Source organism: Akebia trifoliata, chromosome 2 (genome assembly GCF_017979445.1).
Source record: "Akebia trifoliata isolate Shusen 1 chromosome 2, ASM1797944v1, whole genome shotgun sequence".
In the NCBI taxonomy this organism is placed as follows: Eukaryota; Viridiplantae; Streptophyta; class Magnoliopsida; order Ranunculales; family Lardizabalaceae; genus Akebia; species Akebia trifoliata.
In genome coordinates, this window is record NC_141376.1 from 10,042,979 (window position 1) to 10,049,708 (window position 6,730).

The window sequence follows — 6,730 nt, forward strand, 5'->3', positions numbered from 1 at the left end:
CAAATCTATCGTTTGAATCCTTCCTAGGGCCGCCGTTCTCATGAAGAAAGCTCTTTTTTATTTTGTTTTGAAAGGTATAAGAGGTATTGTATATTAATAATTGGAAAGCAGATGGTAGAGTTGACCCTTGAAAAGCAAATGCTACTAAATTATTGTGCCTCATTCTATCTAAATAATCTACATTCGAAGAAAACTCTTTAAATGCATTGAACATGATGCATCACCCAATTCTCTATCTAAGGCTGTTGACTTTTTATTTTAGACTAACGATAAACTGATGTGGTTGCCGTGGCATGTGTGCACAAAACCATAGATCTTTTTCCTTGTGTATCCCGAAGAAAAAGATCTATGATTTTTTGCACATGCCACGTCAACTGCGTCGGTTTATCACGACTCTTTATTTTATGTTGAGTCATGATAATCTGTCGCTCTTTTTTCAGATCCTTTGCATCGGGGGTACACAAGAGAAGAGTAATGATTTTCTGACTCCCCCACGTTGCATACTCAAAATACTCTCCTGATGTGGCATGTGCTAGAACCATAGATCTTTTTTGCCTCAGGATACACAACTACAAATATTTATGGGGATGTGCAGATGTGTATCCCAAGGCAAAAATCTATGATTCTAGCACATGCCATGTCAGGAGAGTATTTTGAGTATGCCATGTGGGGGGAGTCAGATTATCACGACTCCACAAGAAAAAGATCTATGATTCTGTAACGAGCAGGTCAGGGAGCACATGGGGCATCTGAAAAAAGAGTGTCAGATTGTCATTAGTCTTTTATGTTAATCCCTCGAGTTTAAAGTTATATGATTGTTATCTTGTGGATCTGATTTCTCAGCTACTCCTCTTTTGAAAGATCACTCAACTCACTATGAAATTTCTGTTGATACCTATTCAATATTACACAATATGAGAACCTGTTTCAGAGTTATGGCAAACTCATGGAAAAAAAGATTCAAATCAGTGAACCTTATGAAGCTGAATTCAGCTGCGTGAATCCTGTCTGTGTTATTTTATCTCTTAATAAGTCATAGTAAGTGGTGAATTGTGATTGAAACCCAAAAATAAAAAGATTTGAGTGATTCTAACTAACTATATATCTTCCAAAACATAAGAAACAAATTTAATATATTTTAACGTGCCAGACACTAAGATTTCTTCTCCTTGACTTACTCTAGAAAAACATATCTCACCAGATCAATGGTCCAGATTGATTTTTTAGGTACTACATCAAATTTAGTACACGTGCCAGGTCAATGGAAGAAGCTTGGCATGGTAAAAATCAATTTATTATGTTCCCATGAACATTATTGTTCAAGTATGAACATTATGTTGAAGTGTTTCTTCCTAATCTTATATTAGGTCTTTCTTTATAATTTGAGGTGGTGACAGTGTTAGCTTCCAAAGTCCAAACAGCCCTCTAATTATAAAATAATAGTAGTAGTTGATACTTGAGCATCAAGACATGGAAAAAAAAGAGAGGAGCAATTTATGATAAATGTCGAGTTGCAGTATGAACACTCTTCATTTCTTGATCTCATTCATCCCTCCTCTTTCTCTACCTCAAGAAAAGTCATCATGATCATGTCATTCTACAAATTTCCATCTAAAAACACCCATGTCCTTCTCTTCCTATTTCTTTCCTTCTTTCTTGTTCCCTCTACTCTCTCACTTTTCTTCAAAATATCTCGGTTTGATCCCAATACCGCTGACATTCTCTACGAGGGTGATGCTGTGCCTTCTGTAGGAGCTATAGAATTCAATAAAGTCAATTACTTAAGCCATGTTGCTCGAGCTACCCATTCTGAAAGGGTGCACCTTTGGGACGCTTCCAGTGGAAAGCAATCAGATTTCACTACACATTTCTCATTCATTATCGACACCCGGGGTGCTCCCTCATATGGTCATGGGTTAGCATTCTTTCTAGCTCGTGTTGGCTTTCAGATCCCTCCAAACTCTGTTGGTGGATTTCTAGGCTTGTTTAACACCACAACTAGTGATGCTACAGCCCAAAATCGGATTGTTTCTGTCGAGTTCGACTCTTTTCCAAACCCTGAATGGGATCCTCCTTACGAACATGTGGGGATCAACAACAACTCGATTGCTTCGGCTAAGTATGTCAAATGGAATACTAGCTTACATAGTGGTGATGCCGCTAATGTTTGGATTACTTACAATGCTACTACGAAGAACCTGAGTGTGTTTTGGACTTACGAATTAAATCCTATTTTTAATGGAGATTCTCTTCTTACTTACACTATTGATTTGATGCAAGTTCTACCAGAGTGGGTTACAATTGGGTTCTCAGCAGCTACGGGTCAGTTTGTTGAGCGACATATTCTTCGATCATGGGAATTTAATTCGAATTTGGTCATAAAGGAGACAGAAGGAAATAATGAGAGAAGGATTAGATTGGTGGTGGGATTGGTTGTTTCAGTATCTGGTTTGATAGGTGGTGTTGGTATAGCATGGATAATTCTGTCGAGGAGAAGCAAAGCAAGGAAAGAAAAAGAGAGGGCCAACCTCACATCGATAAATGGTGATTTCGAAAGGGGAGCTGGGCCTAAGAGGTTTTCTTTTAAAGAATTAGCCTTAGCAACCAACAATTTCTCAGATGAAAGGAAATTGGGGGAAGGAGGATTTTGGAGGTGTTTATCGTGGGTACTTGAGTGATTTAGATTTAGCTGTGGCCGTAAAGAAAATCTCCAGGGGTTCCAACAGGGGAGAAAAGAATATGTAACTGAGGTGAAGGTCATCACTTGGTTGAGGCACCGAAATCTTGTGCAACTCATCTGTTGGTGCCATGACAAAGGTGAATTCCTACTCGTCTATGAGCTCATGCCCAATGGGAGCCTCAATTCTCATCTCTTTGGAAAGAGGAGTCCTCTCACTTGGGCTATAAGATACAAGATAGCACTTGGTTTGGCCTCTGGATTGCTCTACCTTCACAAAGAATGGGAGCAATGTGTAGTACACCGTGATATCAAATCAAGCAATGGAATGTTGGATTCAAGTTTCAATGTGAAGCTTGGTGACTTTGGACTAGCTCGGCTCATGGACCATGAACTAGGCCCTCAGACTACTGGCTGGGCCGGGACTTTAGGCTACTTAGCACTAGAGTTCATTAGCACGGGCAAGGCTAGTAAAGAATCCGATGTATTTCACTTCGGAGTGGTGGCCTTGGAAATAGCTTGTGGGAGAAAATCAGTCAATCCCATGGAAGAGGAATCGCAAATGGGGTTGGTGGAGTGGGTGTGGGACCTCTATGGGAAGGGAAGCCTTCTAACTGCAATCGATGAACGATTGTTTAAGGAGTTTGATGTGAAACAAGTGGCATGTTTGATGATTGTAGGATTGTGGTGCGCGTACCCTGATCACAGTTTGAGGCCTTCTATAAGGCAGGCAATTCATGTTCTTCAATTTGAGGCAAAGACGCCAAATCTTCCACCAAAGATGCCCGTTCCTTCTTTTCATGTCCCTGTTCCAATGGCTAGTTCTAGTGAAGCTTCAATGATAACTTCTAGCCTTGAAGTGGGTCGTTAAATTTGTATGGTATGGAAAATATGTATGTATGCATGTTTGTATTGCATTTATGTATGTTTGTGTACATTCATCCATTGGCAATATTTTGGTCATTTTTGTGTTTTCTCTTGAGGTGACTCCAACACAACTCTTTTAGCTATACTATTATAATAAGAAAATAATGAAATTGTCTTGACAAGCAACAAAATGTGTAATGGCATGAGCCCAAAGTTTTGAGGAGCCTTTAACCTAGTAGAACGTGTCGCTTACCTTGTCAAATTAAATCAACAATCTAGTTCAACTCCAACTCTTAAAACAAATTCTATTGAAATCCTAAGCTTATCAAAATGTGGCGTTCCTTCCCCCCCCCCCCCCCCCCCAATCTCCAATGTGAGAGAGGATTCCAACCACCATCATGAGAGTGGGTGATGATTATTAACAGCTCTCTCTGGTCTCCCTCCTAAGCTCTGCCCTGCCATGTGAAAAAATGCAATCTTTGTCGATATTAATCTATGGAATACCCGGCCAAGTACAAAGCTGATTCTCTAGAACCTATGCATTCAAAATTGACATATTTTACACTACCTAGATTTCTCAAAGTACTATGTTAATTAAGAAGAAAACTTGCATCCAAATCTAAATCAGATAGGATAGATGGATAAATCTATCTTTCTATGAATATTATTGAGTTTAGTCCCACGTCGGACACAGCCTTGTCTCTCTCCTTATAAACTCCTAAGCCTCTCCACTCATCGCCTATTGATTTTGAGCTGGACCCCCAAATTTATCAAATATGTCTTTAAAAAAAATGAATATACCAGGAATGATGAACAAAACTCGAAATAAAGGGAAAAACAAAATGATCGAAGATACATGGGTGACTCTTCTATATCCAACATGCAACTCCTACTCCACCTCTGGCTCCTGCTTTTTTGGTAAAAAATAGTTTAATTTCAAATTTTTGATAACACTCCTGATCTCAACATAAATCCGCTTCTTGGGGCTTTTCATAACTAATGACTAATATAATTAGTAGGATAAATCTTTCATTAAAAGGAAGTTTTATTACATCAAGATTTCAATCAAACAACTTACCCTAAACATTGTACAAATCATCATCTAGGTGCCGAGTGCAGAAGAGCTGAAGAATCAGAAAAATGAGGGGAAATACTTACTTGTAATGAGTTGGTGGTGCAACTGCTATGCGAATATTGACTTTGATATGTCTGATAGTCAGTACCTGTGCTGGATGATGCTTGAGAGAATCCACACACATTCATTGAAGACCTGAAATGTGTAGGAATCGTCATCTTATAGGGAAGATCGGGCAATGGAGCTTCAAATTTAAGAACACTAATCGCTTGCCTTATAGAAGAAATTAAGATCCATATTAGCACACCACAACCCAACGATCATCAATTGCACTATTTGTTGCTCTTCGAATCCATACTTAGTCTCGCATCTACCGCTTCAAGAAGTCTTCCACTTCCATAGAGTTCCCATACCCAAGCTACCAATCCTACCTTATTTTCTTCCTCCTTAGGTTCAACAGCTCTTCTTCCACACGCTATTTCCAATGCAACAACTCCGAAGCTATAAACATCCGATTCTTTACCAGCTTTTCCGGTCATAGCACACTCGGGGGCCAAGTAGCCCATGGTCCCAGCCAACATGGTTGTTTTCATTCCCAATTCATGATCGGCAAACCTTGCTAGTCCAAAATCTCCGATTTTAGCATTAAAACTTGAATCCAACATCAAATTGCTTGATTTAATATCCCTATGCACCACGCATTGTTCCCATTCTTCGTGCAAATAAAGCAATGCTGAGGCCAAGCCAAGGGCTATCTTGTATCTGAGTGCCCATGTTAACGTGATTTTCCCTTGGAAGAGATGAGCATCAAGACTACCATTAGGCATTAACTCGTAAACAAGAAGTAATTCGGCTCGTTGATGGCACCAACCGATGAGTTGCACCAAATTTCCGTGTCTCAATCTACTGATGATCTTCACTTCTGAGACGAATTCCTTTTTTCCTTGTCTAGATCCTTGGGAGACCCTCTTAACAGCTACATCCAATTTTGAATCAGTCAAGAGACCTCTGTAAACCCCTCCAAACCCTCCCTCTCCAAGCTTCCTTTCCTCTGAAAAGTTATTTGTCGCGCTGGCCAATTCGCTATAAGTGAACCTCTTAGGCCCCGTTCCCTTCTCAAAATCATCGTCGGTGGACATGTCGCTCATTGTATCATCTTCTTCTTCTTTCGCTTTAGATCTCTTCTTCCACCAAACAAACAAAATCAGACCCAACCCACCAACCAAAACCGATCCACCAACAACCGAACCAATCACCATCCCAATATTATTCTTTCCTCCACCTCCGCTAGTATTAGAACATGAAGCAAGTTCTGTCGAATTAAAGCCCCACGAATAAACTTTATGTAACTCGAAAGACGACCCTGTAGCCGCTGAGAAACCGACATCAACACATTCAGGTAGAACATTACTCAAATTCACAATATGAGAAACTATAGGACTACTAAAAACAGGATTTTTAGCATAACTCAAATACACACTCAAGTTTTGGCTTCTTGAATTATAACTAACCCAAGCATGACCAATAGAACCATTCTTTAAAGCAGTCGGATTCGTAGTATTCCATGTCGCCACCGAAACAATCGAGTTAACATCGATACCCACATGATCATATCTAGGATCCCACTCATTCGGAAAGGTGTCGAATTCCACAGCAAAAATCACTATGGTTAGAAGATCATCCTTACCAAAAATCAGTTCATTCTAAAACTTCTAACCCCATGTTTACAAGTTGAAAAATCGTGGATCGTCCATTTTTTGTAAACCATTTTTGATGGGGTTAGAAGTTTTGGAATGGGCTGATTTTTGGTGATGATGATCTCCTCACCGTAGAGATCATCCTCACCAAAAATTAGTCAATTCCGAAACTTCTAACCCATGTAGGACAAAAATGGTTGGGCAAAATGTTTGGTGCCCAACATTTCCATATATATATATACATAACAAAACATGCTAGGCAAACTGTTGGGTGCCGAAGGGGACCCATATATATATAAAATATATAATCAATTTTAGTGTTTTGTTCTACAAGGAGAATCTTTCTAATTTTATGTTTTGGAGGGTACTAATTGGCAACGTTTGGAGTGTGGGAGGAGGATATGTACCCTCCAT

The 6,730-nt window shown here is 39.5% G+C and overlaps 2 pseudogenes; one reads left to right on the top strand and one right to left on the bottom strand.

Moving 5' to 3' along the window:
* Positions 1 to 1,512: 1,512 nt before the first annotated feature.
* On the top strand, positions 1,513 to 3,852 carry LOC147409439 (L-type lectin-domain containing receptor kinase IX.1 pseudogene; annotated as a pseudogene).
* Positions 3,853 to 4,485: 633 nt separating this feature from the next.
* On the bottom strand, positions 4,486 to 6,730 carry LOC147409440 (L-type lectin-domain containing receptor kinase IX.1 pseudogene; annotated as a pseudogene).